This window comes from Rhinatrema bivittatum, chromosome 1 (genome assembly GCF_901001135.1).
Source record: "Rhinatrema bivittatum chromosome 1, aRhiBiv1.1, whole genome shotgun sequence".
Taxonomy (NCBI): domain Eukaryota; kingdom Metazoa; phylum Chordata; class Amphibia; order Gymnophiona; family Rhinatrematidae; genus Rhinatrema; species Rhinatrema bivittatum.
This window is the reverse complement of record NC_042615.1, coordinates 345,405,739-345,428,968: the sequence shown is the minus strand read 5'-3', so window position 1 is coordinate 345,428,968 and position 23,230 is coordinate 345,405,739.

Genomic DNA, 23,230 nt, shown 5'->3' with positions numbered 1-23,230 from the left:
GAACAAGCTGGACTACTACAGAGAAACTACTTGTGAGCAGAAATACTGCACTTCAGTCACATACACACACAGGCAAAACAGAGACCGATCCTTATCTAATATAGAAATAAGAGACTACAAATTAGAAACAGAAGCATGCAGACAAAACCAAAATAGAAAGCCTGAGAAACTTGAGTCTGAACAGTGGAATACTGAAGAAAGAACAAAATACAAAAATATAAGAAATGCACATTATATTCTAATTGTCATCTGATCTTTGTACTTTTCAATTCAGTTGGTCCTGGTCCCTTTTTTTCCCATTTTTCCCTTGTTGCTCATTTCCTAATCCATTTTCAGTGTCTCTCTTCTCCTACTGTCTTCTTCCCTTCCTCCCTCATACACACAAACACACACACACATGCTTTCTTTCACAGATTCCCTCACATTCACATAGAAACATAGAAATGACGGCAGAAGAAGACCAAATGGCCCATCCAGTCTGCCCAGCAAGCTTCACACATTTTTTTCTCTCATACTTATCTGTTTCTCTTAGCTCTTGGTTCTATTTCCCTTCCACCCCCACCATTAATGTAGAGAGCAGTGATGGAGCTGCATCCAAGTGAAATATCTAACTTGATTAGTTAGGGGTAGTAGGGGTAGTAACCGCCGCAATAAGCAAGCTACACCCATGCTTATTTGTTTTACTCAGACTATGTTGTACAGCCCTTGTTGGTTGTTTTTTCTTCTCCCCTGCCGTTGAAGCAGAGAGCTATGCTGGATATGCGTGAAGTATCAGTTTTTTTCTCCCCTGCCTTTGAAGCAGAGAGCTATGCTGGATATGCGTGAAGTATCAGTTTTTCTTCTCCCCTGCCGTTGAAGCAGAGAGCCATGCTGGATATGCATTGAAAGTGAAGTATCAGGCACATTTGGTTTGGGGTAGTAACCGCCGTAACAAGCCAGCTACTCCCTGCTTTGTGATTGTGAATCCTTTTTTCTTCTCCCCTGCCGTTGAAGCTATGCTGGATATGCTCTCATATGATCTCCCCCCCCCACAAGCTCAAATTCTCTACACCCACACCCACACACGCAAGCTCTCACTCTACATACTCTATCATACACAGACATATACAAGCTCTCACTCTCTCACCCCCCCCTCCCAGGCTCCCATTCTTATAGACACACACTCACAGACGCACACCCAGGTTCCCATTCCCATTCTCATCCACATATACACATTCAAGCTCTCATTCTAACCCATACACACCCAGGCTTCCATTCTCACCACATATACACATTCAAGTTCCCATTCTTACCCCCCCCCCCCCCACACACACACATTCAAGCTCCCATTCTCACCCACACATAGGCAGGGCCTTTTCAATAGGTACAGCCAAAGTCCTACTTCCGCCATCATGGGGATGGGAACGGATCCCGTGGCTGCCTTGCAGCTCCAGCCTTTCTCTTCGTCATCACGGGGATGGGATCCTGCTGTGGCTTTGCTTCTTCTGGGGGCTCCACTTCACCGTTAAAGGGATGGGATCCTGCAGTGGCCTTGCTTCTTCTGAGGGCTCCTCTTCGCTATCAGGATGGGATCCCGCAACAGCAATCCTCCAACAGGCCTCTTCCGGTTGGGTGGGCCTATGCCCAAAGTGAGTGGGCCATGGCCAACATAGGCCCACCCGTGGCTACACCACTGCTCTGAAGTCAGTGATTTTTGGATAAAGGAGAAGAGGTTTCCTATTTGCCATTGGGTCCTGAGGAAGAAATAGGTCCTAGTGGTAATCTTTGGGAAAAATCTTCTAATGGATTGTGCTCAAGTAACTTTAGGAGAAAAAGAGTAACTGTTTGATATTTGTGGATTTTAAGAAGCTGATTTCTGGGGTTTTTTTGCATTTCAGGGGGGGTTACATTTCTCTTTCTCTCTTAGGGAAGTGTCTAAAAAAGGGTTTGTTTAGCATTTACCTTGATAGGAATGAACCTCATTTGTAAACCAAAATATTTTGGGAATGATCTCACTCTCAACTTGACTGCTAAAACCCTTTTTAGTACTTGCATTGAGCCAAAGAGAGCCTCCTTCTGGAGTTCATAGGGTATAATCTTTATAGACAACATATCAAAACACAGGCCAGTGGCACCCAATAGTATCTTTCTGCTATATTTTCTTGGTTTCTGATTGAATCTCTTGGTATTTAAGGATCTTTGCTTTCTCCATATGATCCATTGAATAGTCACTCTTTGGTGTTGATTCCCTTCTTATCCTAGAGGAGAGTTACTCAGTAACTTCTGTGTTGTGAACAACTTGAGGGTGAGTCCTTCTTGCTGTGGTGCAATTGGTATAAAGTCATGGAACTGGGCTCTTAGGTTTGCACCAACGGCGAGTGAGTGAGTCTTGGCATTGGCCAGGCTATGACAGAGTCCACAAAGCTATGGAGAAAGATGAGGGCTTGACGGGAGCAAGGCAGAGACTGAAGCAGAGCAGGGCTGAAGCTGAAGACCTGGAAGAGGTGGCCTTCTTGCTGAGATGACACTGTGTATCAAGGGCAGGGTTTAAATATCCGGCCTTTATATTCTGGTGCACGCCATGAGTCAGGACCGAAGCGGCATTTCCTTGCCATGAGAAGCGGCAACATTGGACCGGCAGGGTGAGTGAAATCGCTTGCGGGATCTCCCCGCGAGTGGCAAGCATAACATTCTGGTTTCTGTAGGGATCAGTTACCAACCTTTCTGTGAGCACAATGTCTATCCTGGAATATATGCTGATTTAGCACCCATGTGGTCTGTCTGCTTACAGGTTGTCAAGGGCCTAATGATCAGGACTATACACTACTTCACAAAAAGGTTTATATACAAGATATTTCACATTTGCCAAAAAATATTCAGCACAAGTTGAATAAAGATATTGGGGAGAGGGGGAGAATAGAGGCAGAGCCAGCATATTTGCTCAATTAAAGCCTTCCGCATCATCCGCACTGATATATTTGTTTTATTTGCTTCCTGAAGGACTCCACCGCAAATATATTTGCTCCTGTAAGATTAATATTACAGCTACACGAGTAGCTTACATTGCCACTATTGTTTTTGAGGCAACACCTGATGCCACAGGATCAGTATTTTGTACTGCAGCTCCATTGACCTTCACCATTTGGGGATGCTGGCTAAGAAGGGAGGGATGGGATTGGCTTGGAAGAGGTGGGAGGGGATAGGTGGAAGTAGGGGACTCCCTTACATGAGAAAACATTTGAGTTGCCAGAGTGGGGATAGGGGTTGGCCTGTATCCTCAGGCCTTTAGATTCACCACTTTTTAACCACATTTTGGGGAGTAGGGGGGAAGTGGGTGGGGGGGGGGAGCATGGGCCTGCCAACCTGATTTTGAAAACCACTCAAGGGGAGAGGATTTTTTTTTTTTAACTCTGAATCTGTTTATGTGGCTATATTCTTAGAATATAGCTAGCCACAAAGCATTGCGGCTGTATGGCACATTCTTTTGTGTAGCAAGTGGCCCTTTAATGCAAGGGTAGCCACAACGTCATGGGACTGCCATCGCTTTAAAGGGCTGCTGGCCATAAAAAAAAGTCGTGGCCAAACGGGAAGGTTGAGCAGGGTTCAGTGCTGACTCCTTCCTCAACCCAGGGCCACCAGTTGAGGCAGCCCAGACACTCCCAAAATGTGGCTTTTGTTAGAAGTCAGTTAATACTCTTTATTAAAATCATGCTGAAGGCCATGCTCAGTTTCCAAAACAACTTTACTGATAGTTCAATAAAAATGAATTATAAATTGATGGTGCAAGTCTAATCTTCACACTTTCTTTTAAACAAAATTACTTCATCTGGGAAAATCTGTGTCTCTTAGTCTTTCAGATAGAATTTCCAATCCAGATTCCTTCCCAATATGAGGGGCAATTTTGAGGCTTCCTCCTAAAATGGATGTCATTCTTGGATGAGCTACATGATATGCCTCAGCTCCCAATTTGTGACCTTTTGTCTTGGTTAGACTTCTAGGATAGACTTCTGTCTTGAATAGATTTCTTACAGCTTCTCCAACCATTTCCATGCCTTGCCTTGATTCGTATTTGGATGGCACTTTCCAATTCCTCTCCAGAATATCTGATATTTCACGTAATTGCACACCAAATTGGTGCCACTCTCTCCTTTCCTTCTCCCTTCCTCTTCAGGAACATTGATGGATGTCCTATTCCCCTTAGAACTGCAGATGATGAGGACTGAATTCCTCTGGCAAGGGAAATTCAGATGGCACCAAAAATAGGACCAGGTCTCAATAACAAAAAATAAGAGAAGGAAGGATGGATAAAACTTCCTTCCAAAGAACTTTGAAAAATAGGGAAGAACTTCAGCAGATCTTCTCCTCTCTCTCTTCTAAACCCAGACCCTGAGATATAGGGTCTTGGGGTTTCTCTTTTCCAAATTAAAGAAAAGAAGGAAAATGAAGCAGGAAGTAAACCAAACACTCTTGCCTCCTCAAAAGGGTTATAATTTTAATGACCTTTATAACACATTTATTAAATCCACCTTCAGCACATAATCTCTCACCTGACTCCATACATACTACAGTAGGAGTGTGAAAGTGATCTAGTTTTAACAATGTTCCTAGTGAATATGCATGATATATATTTGCATACATTTGAAGCAGTGCATGCAAATATGTCTTATATACATGCATGCAAATATGTCTTATATACATACATTCAGGATATCCAGAAAATGAGACCAGTCTGTGGCTCTGGAGGACTACGGTTTGACATCCCTGATCTATATTTTCCTCGCATTGTATATGTTTGTATTGTAGATTCCACAAATCAAAAAAGATGGTTAAACTGGTAAATATTCACAAGCGAATCAATATAGCCATCAAGTTTTGTAGACCCCTTACTCATAGAGTCAGTGATACACAGCAGACTCTGATGTAGTGTAGGGTCATATTACTTTATTTAATTAACTTTTGTGCATTTTTTTGTATATATATTTTTGTCAAATTAATAAAATCAATATTCAGAAGTGCTGACGAACTCCAGGCTATAACATCAACTTTGACAACTAACACACCATGCTCTGAAGCTGTAGTCACAAATCATAGTCATAAACAGATTCCAGCAGAAATACTCATCTCATTTTATGTCCCAGTCCCGACACGATTGTGTTTCGGACCAAAAAAGGTCCTGCCTCAGGGAAATAACTCCTTCCAAACTGTTTCTCTGTAACAACCTACAAGGTCCATCATCGTTCCATCAAAATATTTAAAAAATGGCTTATCCTTTATTTTCCCGCGGTCTGCATTCAGACTCGCTCAATGGTAACATGGCGACACACCAGAACTTCCTTTAAACTCACTATACTGGAAATTACATCACCACCCTCGGTCTCCAAACAGGTCGTCTTTAACCCTTATTTGATCACAAACCAGTCTTCCACCACGTCCGACTCAAAAAGTCAAAACAAGAAATTGAAACCACACGCTCACTGTCTTCAAACAGGTGTGCCTGGAAGGGCTTAATGCTCGGAGAAGGTTTCCATCACGTCCGATCGTTTTTTTTATAGTATTTGCGCTGTAGATCCTACTTATAAAAAGATATCTATTCCTGCGCATATCTTTAATCTATTTTAGACAATTGACCTTGGCGGAAAACAGGTATACTCGGAGCTACCGTAGAAAACAACCACCATCCCCATCTTCAATGCCGCATCAAAAAAAGTTTTTTAGAGGCTTAACCAGAAGTAAGGATTCTCAAAACCCCACTGTAATCATCTCGCACAATCAATAATATAAAATTTAAATCAAGGAGTACCAGTTGATCTTCTCATTTAGGCCAAAGGGATCCATTGTATTTAAAGTAAAAATCCAATGATGTTCCTGCTTGTTCAGACGAGACTGCATATCCCCACCTCTAGGGCAGGGTTGTACTTGTTCCAAAACTGACCACCGTAAATCAGTAAACACATGCTGCTGTTGTATACAGTGTTGAACCAACAGGGCTGTGATCTTGGAAGTTTTAATACAACTTCTGTGTTCTATCAATCTCGTGCGGATCTTCCTCTTAGTCCGTCCTACATAGACCAATCTGCATGGACACTGTATGACATAAATGACACATTGCATTTGCATTTTTACAGGATACATCTCATATGTTGCGGTTGTTACAGGATATATCGGGCTTACCAGAGGACTGCTGGTTGGTTACTCTAGATGTGTCTTCTCTGTATATGAACATTCCCCAACAGGAAGCATTTGTTTTGGTGAAAACAATTTTACAAGCATGTCCACGCCCACACAAAGTCCCCACTGGTTTTCTTCTTTCACTTTTGGAGTTGGTATTATTCAAGAATTTTTTCAAGTTTGATGATAAATTGTATCTACAGAGACAGGGAGTAGCGATGGGGGCCACGGTTGTCCCGGACATTGCAAATCTGTATGTCGCTCACTTTGAGAATCAACATTTGTTCTCATCTAGTTGATTCTGTAATATACTGCTGTACAGACGATATATAGATGATATATTTTTTATCTGGACAGCATCTTTGGAAAGTTTGAAACAGTTCTTAGATTGGCTCAATACCCTGAATGCGCATTTACAGTTTACAGCACAATATGATCAGGGGTCTATACCTTTTTTGGACATTTTAATTATGCGAGAAGGGGATACTATCAAGACCACATTGTACAGGAAAGATACGGATCGCATTCATTATCTGCAATATTCGAGTTATCATCCTACAAGACTCAAGAATGGATTACCCATTTCTCAATTTTTGAGATTAAGGAGGATTTGTTCTACTACAGATGAATTTCGTCTACAGGCATCTGCCTTATTTACGAGATTTGTTCAGAGAGGCTATCCTAAATCTGTAATCAAGAAGGCATTTAAGAGGACCTTATATGCAAATAGATATTTATTGCTTCAATTTCAACAACGCCCCTTTACACAGCAGCTTACATTTACTTTGAATTATTCTAAACAGATTAATGCGGTAGTGAATATCATTCGTTCCCATTGGCAGGTTTTGGCTCTTCATTCTGTGTTTCAATCAGGTCCTCGATTTGCATTCTTCAGAGGACAGAATATTTGAGATTTGGTGGTTAAGTCCACTTTTGTTTCTACATGGAAGACACCTGAAACTGGTGGACATCAGATCTGTGGTAATTGTGATATGTGTGCCCTCTCTTTAACGGGTGATCAATGGCAGTTTCCAAATTCAGACGTTGTTGTTAATCTGCGTACGTTTTCTACATGTGACTCTGAATGTGTCATTTATGTCATACAGTGTCCATGCAGATTTGTCTATGTAGGACGGACTAAGAGGAAGATCCGCACGAGATTGATAGAACACAGAAGTTGTATTAAAACTTCCAAGATCACAGCCCCGTTGGTTCAACACTGTATACAACAGCAGTATGTGTTTACTGATTTACGGTGGTCAGTTTTGGAACAAGTACAACCCTGCCCTAGAGGTGGGGATATGCAGACTCGTCTGAACAAGCGGGAACATCATTGGATTTTTACTTTAAATACAATGGATCCCTTTGGCCTAAATGAGAAGATCAACTGGTACTCCTTGATTTAAATTTTATATTATTGATTGTGCGATACGTGTATTTTATAATACATGCATATAACATATGCGCGTGTTATAAAATACTATAGTGAATCTATGTGCAGCCACATACATGTGTATATGCTGCCATGTGCAGTTGTTTTAAATTTATCTTCCCTATGAATAAAGACCTGGCCTTTTATATTAAGACTGCACTTTATTTTGTTCTTGCACACATTTTATGGGTTATAAAGCCCTTCTTCTCCAGAATAAAAGGTTCTTGGCAGGATGGTCGAAAGGCTAATGGCTACCCCAGGCAATGTGGAGGGAAGGTGCAGAGGGAGGTCTGCTCCTGCCCACCTCGGATGTTGCAGTTCATAATTCACAGGGCAGAGACCTTGGATGAAGCGGTTCACTGGGGAAAGTTCTCAGATGAAGGAGCTGGCCAAGAAAGCCCTATCAGATGACACAGTATGCAGGAACATGGTAGCATGGTAAAATTTTAAATGACCTGCTAATATGCATAATTATGCAAAGCAGCTCATTTAAATGCAGTGCATATTATGGTAAGTCATGCATCAATAATGCTGGCATTAATGTTAAACTTTAACTAGACATCTAGCATTGTAATTAAAGATTAGTGCTAAATGAACCCAGTAACGTGGATTTTAAGTGTGCGTTATTGCAATGTGATTAACACATCTACTAAAAACTGTATGCTCTTTTATCATAGCATATAAAGGGGTCCATTTACTAAGTTAGCTAATGTGTTAATGAATGTTACGTGCCAAATTTGGCACTCTATAAGCATTAAAAACACATTTATGAATAATGCGGAAAAATTTGGGGCAATACATGGAAAATATTAATGAATTGCATCACATAATATGAATTCAAAGGAGCTCATTAATGTTAAAATGGCTTAACGCAGATCGTGATAAACCTCGCAATCAATGCTAAGACTTCAAAAGTTAACTATATCTCAAGAACTGTAGTTAATTTTTCCTGAGAGCCTGTCAATGCTCTTGAGCTCTCTCTCCCTGGGGCTTATATCTGTAATAGGGCACCTAGTTCCAAATGAACCCCACAGAGAGTCCAAAACCCTTCCAACTCCTCCCCCTGCAAAGTCAATACCCCCACAACCTTCTCTACTCAAGGTAATCTCCTCTTCCACCTAGCTCCTAAATCATAACCCCCCTCAGAGATCCCTTACCCCTTACCTCTCTCCAAGCAGACCTCCTCCACCCAGGCAGTAAGCCCTGCCCCTTTCCCCCTTCCCCCTTCCCCCTTCCCCCTGTCCATGAACCACAACCTCAATGACTTCCACAAATGACCCCCCCCCCCCACCAAACACAAAGGCCTCTTCCTCTTAACCTAAGGCAACCCCCAAGGCAACAGCAATTCCCAATCATGCCTGCTCCACTAGCATCAAAATGCAAAATAGTTCTGCCCCACATAATGGGCAAAGGGGAGCTTCAAGTCAGTCAGCAAAATTTTGAATATCTGTGCGGGAAGGACAGGAGTGATTGGGCTTCGCTCTTGTCCAGGGGACTGGGGGCTGCCCTTGAATAAAGGTAGTGATCCTGGGGAGAAGAGTGGAATGGGTCCAGGGGATTTGCATGAGAGGTGGTCTTTTTTGAACATCAGGTTGGATGTGGGGGTTATAGATTTGAGACAAGGCTTGCTGACTGGGGCATTCCTGCAAGGGTGGGGGAAATATTACTGGGAGATATTCCAGGAGAGTGGAAACACTTGTGGCTAGCTGCCCCTGTTATGGTTTTGAGGTGTTGGAGTGGATTCTTGGGTACTGCGGTGATGGCCACTCCCATGGGGAGGAGCCCTGTGAGGAACCGCAGTACTAGGCTAGACTCTATTCACGCAGACACAGAGAAGTTGTATTTATTATACAGCTTGATGGTACTGCCCAGGGAGCGGCAGAGTGAGTTAACCTAGTAGAAGTAGTCCCAGGGTCCTCAGCAGAGGAGACCAGTCCCACGCTCGAGTAGATGGTAGGTAGCGCAGGGTAGTAGAGGAAGTCCTGGATGTAGACTCCCAGCGCTGAAGCTGAAGGTGAGACAGACTGACAAGGTTAGTTACTCACTGAAGTAGATAGCTGTATTGATGAAGATTCTGGCAGGCAGAAGTAGGGAGAGCAGGCCCTCGAGGAGCGAGTACCCGGTATCCCAGATAGGTACCTGAAAGAAAGCATAAGGGCCCCCGAGAAGTGGGTACCCAGGTTAGTGATGAATGATCCCGAAGGGCAGAGAGAACTTCCAGCGGCAGCAAGGAAGCTGCAGAGCAGCTTAGACCAGAGGCATTCCAATCCTTGCTAACTCAGCAATGCCAAGGTCTCTGAGATGCCAATTATGTCTACCTCTTCATTCAGTGCTTTGCATTTTAATTCTCTCATCTTACATTTTAGACCTCTTGCATTAGCATACAAATATTTCAAAGTATGATTTTTGTTTGGATTAACAATCTGTTTATCACTTGACAGGAGTATTTTGGAATTTCTTTTAACTCAAGTAATTCTTTATTGGAACCTCTCTATTGGGATGCCTTTACTCCTCTACTGTTTTAATATCCTTTGAAGATACCTCCCTCCAAACCATGCACTGCTTAGCAACTATCAGCTTTTCCCCATTTTCTAGTTTTAAAAATTGCTCTGTCTCCTTTTTGAAGGTTAATGCCAGCATCTTGGTTCCACCCTAGTTAAGGTGTATCCCATCCCTTCGGAATAGGTTCCCCTTCTCCAAAATTTTGCCAAGATCCTAATAAAACTAAACTCCTCCTCCCTGCATCATTGTCTCATTCATGCATTGAGACTTTGGAGCTCTGCCTGCATCTGGGGTCTTGTGCATGGAACAGGGAACATTTCAGAGGATGCTACTACCCTCAAGGTTCTGGATTTCAATGTTCTACCTAAAATCCTAAATTTGGCTTCCAGAAATTCCCTCCCATACCTTCCTATGTCGTTGGTGCCCATATGGACCACAGCAGCTGGCTCCACCCCAGCACTGTCTAAAATTTTATCTAGGTGATGCACGAGGTCTGTCCCTTCTCACCAAGCAGGCAAGCTACTAAGTCACCCTCATGTTCCCCCAACCACCCAGCTATCTACATTCCTAATAACTGAATCACCAAATATGATGGATGACCTAACATTTCCCTCCTGGGCACTAGCCTTTGGAGACATCCTCAGTGCAAGAGGATAATGCATCTCCTGGACAGCAGGTCCTAAGTACAGGATCACTTCTTGTTACACCAGAGTAATGTTCTCCAAATTATTCAGAGTTCATGGGGTTCACAGTCAAGTTTTAACATTAAATAACAAAGGTAGTGACTTGCATCCCAGGGTTTGGAATGGCTCCTTTCCCTTATTTCACCACTACTCTCTCAAACACCATTATGTGGTTGCAGGGAGTTTCTCTAAATACCAGCTCCGCCCCCTCATCCAGGGACAGGTGATTAACATTGTCCCAAATTCCTCTTCCTTCTAAACAACTGACTCCAAATTTGGGACATGGGACTCACATCTCTAACTCCTGGGGCAACTTATTACATTTCCCCTCCTTTTACTCAGATCTGCTTCAATACTCTCACCTCTCCTTAGTTATTTCAATCTTCCCACAGTAGGCAAGTCTCCCCAGTCTTCTCCACACTCACGTCTCCTTGGGGGGCACTCCGCATTTTGGAATGACCCCGTCTTCTTAGCTCTTGGCTGCTTCCTCAGGGGGAGGAATTGCCTTTTCTCCAACATCTTCGTCCATGGACCTCTTTTCTCCATTCTCTGTTTTTTTTTCCCTCGAGAGGAAAAAATCCTCTTCTCCTTAACTGGCAAGGATCCCTGGGCCTACCAGCCCACAAGCTGGCTACTACAGGCTCCCTACATTCTGGAGATCCCTCTCTTCCTTACTCCATACTCAGAAAGAGAAACTGAACTCTTAATAACATTCTGATTAAAAAATTGCAATAATTACAATGTAAGCTACAGCTCAGTCCTGGGCTCAATCAGCATTACACCTCAAAGAATTTCAGATCAAGGACACCCCAGGGTCTCCCCCACCCAAAATGCCTTGAAATATGAACTTGTGAATGGGGACAGAATTGATCCTATAACAAAAGCATACCTCACCCCATGTGTTTAATGATTTTAAGTAAATAGGTCCCTAAATATATGAACTTCTATTTGGACTTCCAAGTTTAAATGTTACCTAGTGATATATCTACTGTAGCATACAGAATGATAATAACTGAGAGTTGTGTCATAGCCAATTTCCTGTTTTGCCACTTGGGCTCATTATTTCTGCAGAGGTCTTGCTTTCCACGTAACTCTTTTGCCTGCAGTTTTTGTTTTAATGAGTACATTTGGCACATAACTCAGTAATCTTACTAAGGATAATATCTTTAACAATGTGCTTCCCAAATCGTGTTTAGGTTTTACCATATGCTCATTCATTTCACAGAATCATACTAAACAGAAGAGAGAAAAAAAGACTTGAATGGAGGTTGAGGGTCTTCATGATGTCTCTTTTGTTGTTATAAACTTGGCTCCCTCCTCACTTAAATAAACACAATTGATTAGATGCAATAAATGGTAATAGGAAAAAAGATCTTCCCCTTACCTAATAATGTTTCATGTCACCATTAGTAATAGTCACTTTACAACAAATTATTCATGTAACCTTGGTCCCATTCTGGCCTAAGAAGGCGGACATATGAAGAGAGCCATGGACCATGTACAGCCCAATGGCCACTGCGGGGTTCCTGCACAGGGGGTGAAACAAGTTTTCAAGACCCTTGGGGTTTACTCACTCACAGAGGCTCCTCAGCACACCAGACAATCTCTTCACAGTGGGGAAAAAAAAATCATTCTTCAGGTGCAAGAGAGACTGAAACCTCTCACGCAAAACATTTTGTGATCCACGGGTGAAAGGGAGTCTTGCTTTCCAATCCCAGCATCTCACGTTCAGGAAAGAGATGCTGGATAGGGTGTGTGAGAGAGAGCACCAGAGGATGAGGCACAGTGGGGATGTAGCACAGATATGTATGGCCTCTTCAGAGAGTAGTGCAAGCAGGAGCAGCACATTGTTAGCTACCACTTCCTTCTTCATCTCAATGTGCCAAAGACATGTTTCCCACAAAGAATCATCTCTTCTTACACAGGTAATATCTAAAGCAACTGGTAAGAGAGACCCTCAACCCACCCCAGCAAAGGAGACCCCAGCCCAAATTTCTGTGACATGCTATCTCATAGATCCTATTGATGGCATGGACTCAGATGTATTAGCATATTGGGCACACAAGTCCACGGTCTATTCAGACCTAGCCAGGCTCAGCACTATCTTTTCTGCCCATCAACCAGAGTGCCCAATGTTTCTTCTCAATGACACTGTGAGCTCTCATTTTGTCACAGTTGCTTGAATCTGGGTAACTTACCCCAGGGGCAGTACAAGACTGCAAGGCAGGACTCTGGGATAAACAAGAACTGGTCTTCTACCTAGCTAGCCCTCTCCCCCGCAGGTTGAACCCTTGGGTTCTGGGCACCAGTAGGTCTTTGCAGCGGCAGTACATTATGGTGAGTCCAGATAGACTGCAGCAAAGCTGGACAAGGCAAGGCTGGATGAAGCAAGGCTGGCACTGTGGATAGAGACAGGCTGGAGCAGGTTTAGAATGGATATTGGAGCTGGACACAGAACAAAGACTGGGGCTTATTACAGTCAGAGACAGGGCAGGGATACTAGGCATGAACTGGGGCTGGGGTAAGGCAAGACAGAAGCAAGGCAGAGATAGGTATATTAGGCTGGACAGGGCAAGACAAGACCAAACAAAGGCAGGACTTGACACGGCAGACAGGACAAAACCGGACAAAGACTAGGCAAGACACAGCACAGAGAACACAAAAGCCCAAAGGCAGCAAGGCTGGAGGCCTGAAGGTCCCTAGGTTTAGAAAAACAAGAAGGCTGCAAGGCAGGATACTAGAGTAGGCCCAAAGGTCACAAGGAAGGATACAACATAGAGTAGGCCTAAAGGATACCGAACAAGAGCAAAATGCCTGGAGACTACAAGGTAAGGTACAAGGCTAGAATGGCCAGTTCAGAGAGCCAAGGATGACTCCATGGAGAGGCAAGGCTGGCTTACATAGGGCTGAGACTTGTGTGGTGAAAGCAGCAAGGAGGAGCTCTGCAAAGGCCTTCAGTGAGCCTCACCACAAGCTTTGCAGATGAGGAGGAGTCATAGCAGGCAAGACCAAGGTATGGAAAGGCTGCATAGCAGGCAAATCTGTGACACATTGCACAAGGTTGGTGCCAGAGTTGCTGGAAAAGCTGTTTTGTTTAAAACCAATCTGCCTTTAGTTGGATTTCCAGAATTTCCATATGAGTGACAAGATGACTGAAAGCACCTTAAAGGCCTTGCTGCTGTTCTGCCTATCTGCCATACCACAGATACACCATCTTCAGAGTCTTGCTTCCATATGCCTACTTACCATGCCCTATATGTACCACCTTAGGGGGTCTTCCTATACTGCTCTGCCAACCAGCCATGCTCATTAAATACCACCTTAGGAGTCTTGCTGTCATATGCCATGCCACAAATATACCACCTTAGGGGTCTTGCTGTTACTGCTATGCTTATCTGACATGCCTATTATATACTAGCATGTAAGTTTTGGTGCCTTTGTATTTTGCTGTTTGGATCGCAGCCTAATTCTCCCACCATGTTTGTTTGTTAGTTATACTGGGGTATTTTGTCCCCAGAAAAAAAATGTGAAAAAAGAAAAAAAAAAAAAAACAAGTTTTTCCTCCCACCCCACCCCTTTTCTGGTTCTTTGTTTTGTTGAACCCTTCTACAGTCCAGCCTAGTTTTCCCAGCCTATTTCTTTGTTGGTTATTCTGGGATGTTTTGTCACCAGAAAAGAAAAGTAGGGCAGAGAAATCTCAAATGTCCATTATCTTCAAACTTAAGATTTTTATTTATAATTTCAAAGATGTATCATCAGATATTTCCAAGCTTGTAATTAGTTACACGGTACCCCGGCATGAACCATGTTTCATACAACTGCATCAGGAGGGACCCAAAATCACAACTCTGCAAATGTTTAGCTGTTACAAAACAAAGTGGCTCCCAGGGTTTAATATGTGCGGAACAGATGCGTCGGGGGAAATAAAGTTTTTTTGAGCATCCAATCGGTATCGCATTCGAGAATTTAAACAACTGAAAGCAAAGGATGGCACAGGATATAATTTTTTAAAATGAATACATAAATAAATAAATGCATAACCAGGGATGGGATTGGAACTCACCCGGCAAACACCTGTTACAGAAGTTTGTGGTCTATGTTGATAAACATGTTCAGTTGCTAAGGGTTTCTGTTTATATAAGGGAAAAATGCAGCCATCTTAGCTAGTTTCCACAATGAATTAGACCTTTTTGCTTTTCTTATGCTTTTTATTTTAAGTCTACTTTCTTTTTTATCACTTTAAAGAATGGAAGGTATACATTTTTATAAAGCTACACCCCTTTTGTTAACTTTTTCTTGTATTTATAGCATTCATGTATTGGTGTAACACTTAAGCTGAGGCAAGAATTTAAAAAGGCATGGGATAAGCACAGAGGATCCCTAGTGATAGAGTCGAGGAAAGAGCCAGATATTGGCTGGGATCCATTGCATTGCCCCAAAGGTTGAATTGGACAAGTTAGATGGACAAATGATCCTTATCTATGACAGTTATAGAACATGTTTGGAAGGTAGCAATATAGCAAACAATCCACCCTTCAGATGTGGCAGTAGTGAGGCAGTCTAGTAGTTGCAGTCTCAGGGACCTCGGCAGAGGGAGCCCTTCTCTCCTTGGTGACGTTAGGAGATTCCGCAGCAGGTCTCCCAGCGAGGAGATACTGTGGATGAGATAGACTGAGAGTTAGAGTACTCACTAGGGGGTAGATTTTAAAAGGTGCGCGTGGGAGTAGATTTGTTCGCGCAACCCGGCGTGAACAAATCTACTCCCGATTTTATAACATGCACGTGCTGCCGCGCGCATGTTATAAAATACAGGGTCGGCACGCGCAAGGCTGCACAAAATCGGCAGCCTGCACCCGCTGAGCCGCGCAGCCATCCTCCGTTCCCTCCGAGGCCGCTCTGAAATCGGAGCGGCCTCGGAGGAAACTTTCCTTCCGGCCCCCCCCCCACCTTCCCCTCCCTTCCCCTATCTAACCCACCCCCCAGCCCTAACTAATTCCCCCCCCTACCTTTATGGCGTAGCTTGCGTGCACTGGCCGGCTGCCGGCGCGCCATGTTCCAGTCCGGGGGCTGATCTGGAGGCCGCGGCCCCCGGAACGCCCCTGGGCCGGAACCATGCCTGCAGCCCCGCCCCCGGAACGTCCCCCGATGACGTGCTGGCCTCGACATGCCCCCCGACACGCCACCCCAGGAAAGCCCCTGGACTTACCCGCGTCCCGGGGCTTGCTTGCGCGCGCTGCCGAGCCTATGCAAGATAGGCTTGGCACGTACAGGGGGTGGAAGGGGCAGCTTTTCGGGGGTTAGCCGCATATCTTATGCGCGTAACCCTTTGAAAATCTGCCCCTAGGTGTTTGCTGTTCATATGCGATTCCACCAGGTCTGTGGTAGAAGATACAGGCACCGAGGCAGGGAGAGCAGGCCCTCGAGGAGCGAGTACCTGTTCCCTGTAAGGCACCTGAAATAAAGCAGAGGGCCCCCGAGGAGCGGGTACCCTGGTTAGCATATACCCCGAAGGGCAGAAAGAGTGAGCTTCCTGCAGCAGCATGGAAGTGGCAGAGTACCGTAGACAGGAACGGATTCGAGTCCTTGCTAACTCTGGGAGCTAGCAAATGAGTGAAGGTAATATACCCGGATGGCGTGACGTCAGCATGAGGGAACGCCCTCGAGGTTCGCGCCAAGGGTGATTCAAAGATGTGGGTTGCTCGCGTGCACGCACCCTAGTAGGTACCTGGGAGCAGCAATGGTGGGAAGCTGCACCATAGCCATTCTGGGGTTGCTAGAGAGGTTGGCTTGTAGATGCGGTGGTAGCCATCTTGCCCAGGTAAGCGGGAGGAGCCGAGAATAAGGTGAGGCAAATGGGGAAAAGCCATCGAAGACCGACGGACGCAACACTGGGTATTGGATTAAGTATTGGGAATGTGCATTTGTTTGAAATAAATGGGTAGAATGCAATGAATGACACTTCACTTTCATTTGTGGACCCCCAAAATGAATTCAGGATGCCCACAAATTAAATACAAATTTTAGTGTAATTTGTTTATGTTTAACAACAAAATCAAAAATACTGGTACATCAGGTATATCTTAAATACCTCGAAGGTTATCTTAGGCAAATATATGTAGGCCCCTTACTTCGAGGGTCTGTATTGTGTGACAGACTCTATTATTGTGCAGGGTCACCTTACTTTAATTTTAATATTCACTCATCAATCCTATCTTTTTTTAGTAGAAATTTTTCTTTATAATAAAATCAGTCATTGACTGTCAAGCAATCTTCATGAATACACACAAGAGACACTAATACTCATCTACTCCATTCCTGGTAGTTCACCCGACACAGCTGTGTTTCGGACATCATCGTCCTGCTTCAGGGGGTATCCTTCAGTATCTTCTTATGAGAGCGTTGTCACGGAGCCTTCTTTAGTTTGTTGGCATAAACAGCAGACGCAGCCCGTTGGGCTGCGTCTGCTGTTTATGTTTCCCATACAAGTCTATAAACCATTGAAAAGTGCTGCAGTGAGACTAGAAAGTATAGCAACCAAGAAATTCTTCAGTGAAGTAATAGCCAGGACCAAGCCAAAGTGGAAGAAGGCGGCAAGTAGACAGGTTGGAGGACCTGTCCTGCTCCTGATGATGCACCTTGGGGGTCTTGCTACTACTCAGAGTTGCTATCATACCCCAGACTTTACACATTAGGGTTTTGATACCACTCTGCCTTGCTGCTATATCCCTTATGCTAAACTTGGAGGCCTTGCTACCATTCCGCCTAGTTGCCATGCCCCTGATGCTACATTTTGGGGGTCTGCCTTGATGATCTTGCTGCCACTTTGCCTTGCTTCCATTTATGCCCCTGATGCTACACCTTGGGAATCTTGTTGCCACTCTTACTTGCTGCTATACCCCTTATAGAAACATAGAAACATAGAAATGACGGCAGAAGAAGACCAAATGGCCCATCCAGTCTGCCCTGCAAGCTTCACACATTTTTTCTCTCATACTTATCTGTTTCTCTTAGCTCTTTGTTCTATTCCCCTTCCACCCCCACCATTAATGTAGAGAGCAGTGATGGAGCTGCATCCAAGTGAAATATCTAGCTTGATTAGTTAGGGGTAGTAGGGGTAGTAACCGCCGCGATAAGCAAGCTACACCCATGCTTATTTGTTTTACCTAGACTATGTTGTACAGCCCTTGTTGGTTGTTTTTTCTTCTCCCCTGCCGTTGAAGCAGGGAGCTATGCTGGATATGCGTGAAGTATCAGTTTTTTTCTCCCCTGCCGTTGAAGCAGAGAGCCATGCTGGATATGCATTGAAAGTGAAGTATCAGGCACATTTGGTTTGGGGTAGTAACCGCCGTAACAAGCCAGCTACTCCTCGCTTTGTGATTGCGAATCCTTTTTTTCTTCACCCCTGTCGTTGAAGCTATGCAGGATATGCGTGAAGCATCAGTTTTTGTTTTTTTTCCCCCCTGCTGTTGAAGCAGAGAGCTATGCTGGAAATGCGTGATGTATCAGTCTTTCTCCCATGCCGTTGAAGCAGAGAGCCATGCTGGATATGCATGGAAAGTGAAGTATCAGGCACATTTGGTTTGGGGTAGTAACCGCCGTAACAAGCCAGCTACTCCCCGCTTTGTGAGTGCGAACCCTTTATCTTCTCCCTTGCCGTTGAAGCAGAGAGCTCTGCTGGATGTGTGAAGTATCAGTTATTCTTCTCCCCTGTCGTTGAAGCAGAGAGCTATGCTGTATATGCATTGAAAGTGAAGTATCAGGCATATTTGGTTTGGGGTAGTAACCGCCGTAACAAGCCAGCTACTCCCCTCTTTGTGAGTGCAAATCCTTTTTTCCATTTCCTCTTGCTGTTGAAGCTTAGAGCGATGTTGGAGTCACAGTAAGCATGTGTATGTTTATTGAATAAGGGTATTGTGTCCAGGCAGTAGCCGCCATTCTGGCGAGTCACCCACTCTTCATTGGCGGCCTCTTGACTTTATGGATCCACAGTGTTTATCCCACGCCCCTTTGAAGTCCTTCACAGTTCTGGTCTTCACCACTTCCTTCGGAAGGGCATTCCAGGCATCCACCACCCTCTCCGTGAAGAAATACTTCCTGACATTGGTTCTGAATCTTCCTCCCTGGAGCCTCAAATCGTGACCCCTGGTTCTGCTGATTTTTTTCCTACGGAAAAGGTTTGTCGTCGTTTTTGGATCATTAAAACCTTTCAAGTATCTGAAAGTCTGTATCATATCACCTCTGCTCCTCCTTTCCTCCAGGGTGTACATATTTAGATTCTTCAATCTCTCCTTGTACGTCATCCGATGAAGATCCTCCACCTTCCTGGTCGCCCTTCTCTGTACCGCTTCCATCTTGTCTTTGTCTTTTTGTAGATACGGTCTCCAGAACTGAACACAGTACTCTAGGTGAGGCGTCACCAAGGACCTGTACAAGGGAATAATCACTTCCCTTTTCTTACTCGATATTCCTCTCTCTATGCAGCCCAGCATTCTTCTGGCTTTTGCTATCGCCTTGTCGCATTGTTTTGCTGTCTTCGCATCATTAGACACTATCACCCCAAGGTCCCTCTCCTGCTCCGTGCACATCAGCCTTTCCCCCCCCCATCGAATACAGTTCATTCGGATTTCCACTCCCCATATGCATGACTTTGCACTTCTTGGCATTGAATCTCAGCTGCCATATCTTCGACCACTCTTCCAGTTTCCTTAGATCCCGTCTCATTCTCTCCACTCCTTCCGGCGTGTCCACTCTGTTGCAGATCTTAGTGTCATCCGCAAAAAGACAAACCTTACCTTCTATCCCGTCCGCAATGTCGCTCACAAAGATATTGAACAGGACCGGTCCCAACACTGATCCTTGCGGTACACCACTTAAAACCGCTCTCTCTTCAGAGAAGGTTCCATTTACCATCACACATTGTCTTCTGTCCATCAACCAATTTGCAATCCAGGTCACCATCTCGGCACTCACTCCCAAGCTTCTCGTTTTATTCACCAGTCTCCTGTGCGGAACCGTATCAAAAGCTTTGCTGAAATCCAAGTATATGATATCGAGCGCTCTTCCTTGATCCAATTCCTTGGTTACCCAGTCAAAAAAGTCAATCAGATTTGTCTGACAGGATCTTCCCCTGGTGAATCCATGCTGCCTCTGGTCCATCAATTCTCCAGACTGTAGATAGTTCACTATTCTCTCTTTCAGCAGTGACTCCATTACTTTTCCCACCACCGAAGTGAGGCTAACCGGTCTGTAGTTGCCTGCCTCCTCCCTGTTCCCACTCTTGTGAAGCGGGACCACCACCGCTCTTCTCCAATCACTCGGCACCACTCCCGTTTCTAGGGATCTATTGAACAGGTCACACAGCGGACCCGCCAGAACATCTCTGAGCTCCCTCAATATCCTTGGATGAATCCCATCAGGCCCCATGGCTTTGTCCACTTTCAGGTTCTTTAGTTCTTCCCACACATTTTCTACTGTAAAAGGATTTTCATCTATTCCACTTCCCTCCAGTTTCTTGTTGTGTAGAGATGGTCCTTCTCCAGGGTCTTCTTTAGTGAACACAGAGCTGAAGTATTCGTTTAATATTTCTGCCATTTCATTGTCTCTCTCCACACATTGATCATTACCACCTTTCAATTTCACTATACCACTTTGGACCTTTCTCTTTTCGCTGATGTATCTGAAAAATGTTTTGTCACCATTTTTTATCTCCTTGGCAATCCTCTCTTCTGCTTGACTCTTTGCCAACTTGATTAATTTCTTTGTCTCCCTCAGTTGATACAAATATTCTTCTTTGTGCTCCTCCCTTTGGGATCCTTTATATTTCTTGAATGCTGTTCTTTTAGCTTTAATTTTGTCGGCCACCTCCTTTGAGAACCAGATAGGTTTCAGTTTTCTTTTGCTTTTCTTTACATTTCTAACTTATAGAGCAGTTGCCTTGGTGATTGCTCCTTTTAGATTGGTCCACTGCTGATCCACATCTCTCTCGTTCTCCCATCCTTTAAGTTCTTCCTCCAGGTAGTTCCCCATTTCCTCAAAGTCTGTGTTTTTGAACTGTAAAACTCGGGTCTTTGTGGTTCTTTTCCCTATTCTTTTATTGATATTAAACCATTAAACCATTATGTTACACCTTGGGGAGGGAGGTGTCTTTTACCACTCTGCCTTGATGCTATATCCCTGTTGCACCTATTTGAGGTTATTTCTGCCACTCTGGCTAGCTACCATGCCCCAGACTATACATCTCTAGGATCTTACTTCCACTCTGCCTTGCTGCTATACCATTTATGCTACATCTTTAGGAGTCTTTCTGAAACTTATCCTTGCTGCCATACCATAGACTTTATACCTTGGAGGTTGCCCTGCCACTTTGTCTTGCTGCCATATCCCAGTCTCTGCAGCTTGGAGCCTTCTTGCCACTGTGGGTGGCTTCTGATTATGGAATTGATCTGAGCCCGAACAACTCAGATCAGAAAGGGTTAGTGACACTTGTGGGCCTCAGCAGGACTGAACACTGATCTTAAAATCACAAGATCTCCTTATTACTGTTTGCAGGGATAACAGAGGGGATGCTTAGCTTAACTCAGATGAGTAAAAATACAGTCAGACAAGAAGATTGCAAAGAAGAACAATGTCCCTTACGTGTTCCTTTCATATGCTGAAGATGCTGTTGATTAGAACTGTTCCTGCTATCATTGGTTTTGAGATGCAAAAACATAAGTGATGAAACCCTAGAACTGTCAGATAAGAAACTGGGAGCTTCTGGAAGCTGCATACAACACACAAGCACAAATGTACACATCAAAGCAGCACTAGGGTCTGATGTGCTGAACTGTGGGGTCAGAGGGAGGGAGATCCACTCATGCCTCAGGCAGCTTGCTCATTCCTAACTTAAGCTGCCAGTGTTAGATTTCTCATAGGCAACATGAAAACAAGCAAAGCTGTAAATGATCGGAATATTACACACTTCAGGAGCCACATGACACCTTGGGTACTAAGGAATATCATAAGGGATGTTTGCTTTGCTTCATACACTACTATATTAACTATTGTGATTATTCTCTAGTCTGATTATTGCAATCAACCGTTTATTGTTATTTGCAAAATTCCCTTTGTCTAATTATTCCTATAAACTAATAATAAAACCGTTATTACATTTACCTGGCACCAAGGTGTTTTAACACAATGTGTGTGTGTGTGTATATGAGAGAAAGGAATAAACCCTGTCAGTCACAAGTACAAAAGGAGTTACAGGTATTCCTAGTCTCTCAGTCTGAGCCCAGAAACACGCTTTGCACCTCTCGTGGCGCTTTGGGGGGGTCTTCATGCCTCTCTTAGTGCCTGAGGGTTTTTTTTCTGCATCTTTGCTCCCTCCTCATGGTACCTTTAGAATTCTCAGGACACTCTTGATACTACTTTGCTCTTTTGGTGCTGCTTTGGAGGTTCCTGCCACTCTTATCGGTGCCTTCTTTTGAAACTTTTTTTTTTGACACTCTTGCTTCAATTTAGCTCCTCTGATAGTGCCTTGGAGATCTCCTGCCACTGTTGATATCCTTTTACCTCTTTACATTGCCTTCGGCTATTCATACCACTTTTTGTGCCATTTTGTCACAGTCATGGGGCCTTGGAATTCTCTTTCCTCTTTTAATGTTGTCTATCCACAAATTTCAATGGTGAAGCTGAAATTAGGCTTCATTGTTTCCTCCATTGACTTTAATGGGAAACACAATGAATAAACACATTTTTTTAAAACTAATGAAATGAATGGAGGTTCTCTATGAAAGGAATGAATGAACCAAACTTAAAATTTTGCCTCTGCACATCCTATTAAATTGTTATGATTCCTGCCCACGGAGCTACTCTCCGCAAGCAGGCCTCTTACCTCCGTTCTGCTGCGGCTTTCCCCAATGTGGCTGGTAAGCCGCTGAAGCTCTGACACCGCCAGACTCCACCCACGCGGCCAGGAGGCTGCTGCTGTGCTCGTGTGGCCCGGACCGCCGCTGACTCCATCTTCCTTGCGGCCTAGCCGCCGCCAAATCATCTCTCTTGCAGCCTGGAACCACGCCACCATTGCCGGGGTCCTCTCCGGACAGCAGGAGGCCGTCCCAGTTGATGCCTACTCCTTCGTCATCAGCGTCTGTACAGGACCGCTGGCCATGGTCGTGCACAGCTTCCTGTTTCCTGTTCTAGGCGCGTGGCCGTGCCTCCTTACCAGATTTAAAGGGCCCATGGCCGGATATGCCTTGGGCCCCACCTAAGGACTGTTTCGTGTCTCAGCCCTATAACAGGGCTTTTCCTGCACTCCTGGGTTGCCTTGCATTGGAGTTACTTGCTCCTGGAAGTCTCGTCTTCCAGCGCTCCGTCAGGTCTTTGTTCTTCGTTGGAGCTCCATGTCTCGTCTGCTTCCTGTGTTTGTGGCTTCCTGATGTTCCATGACTTCATGTCCTGAGGTTCCTAGTCCAGATTTCCTGAT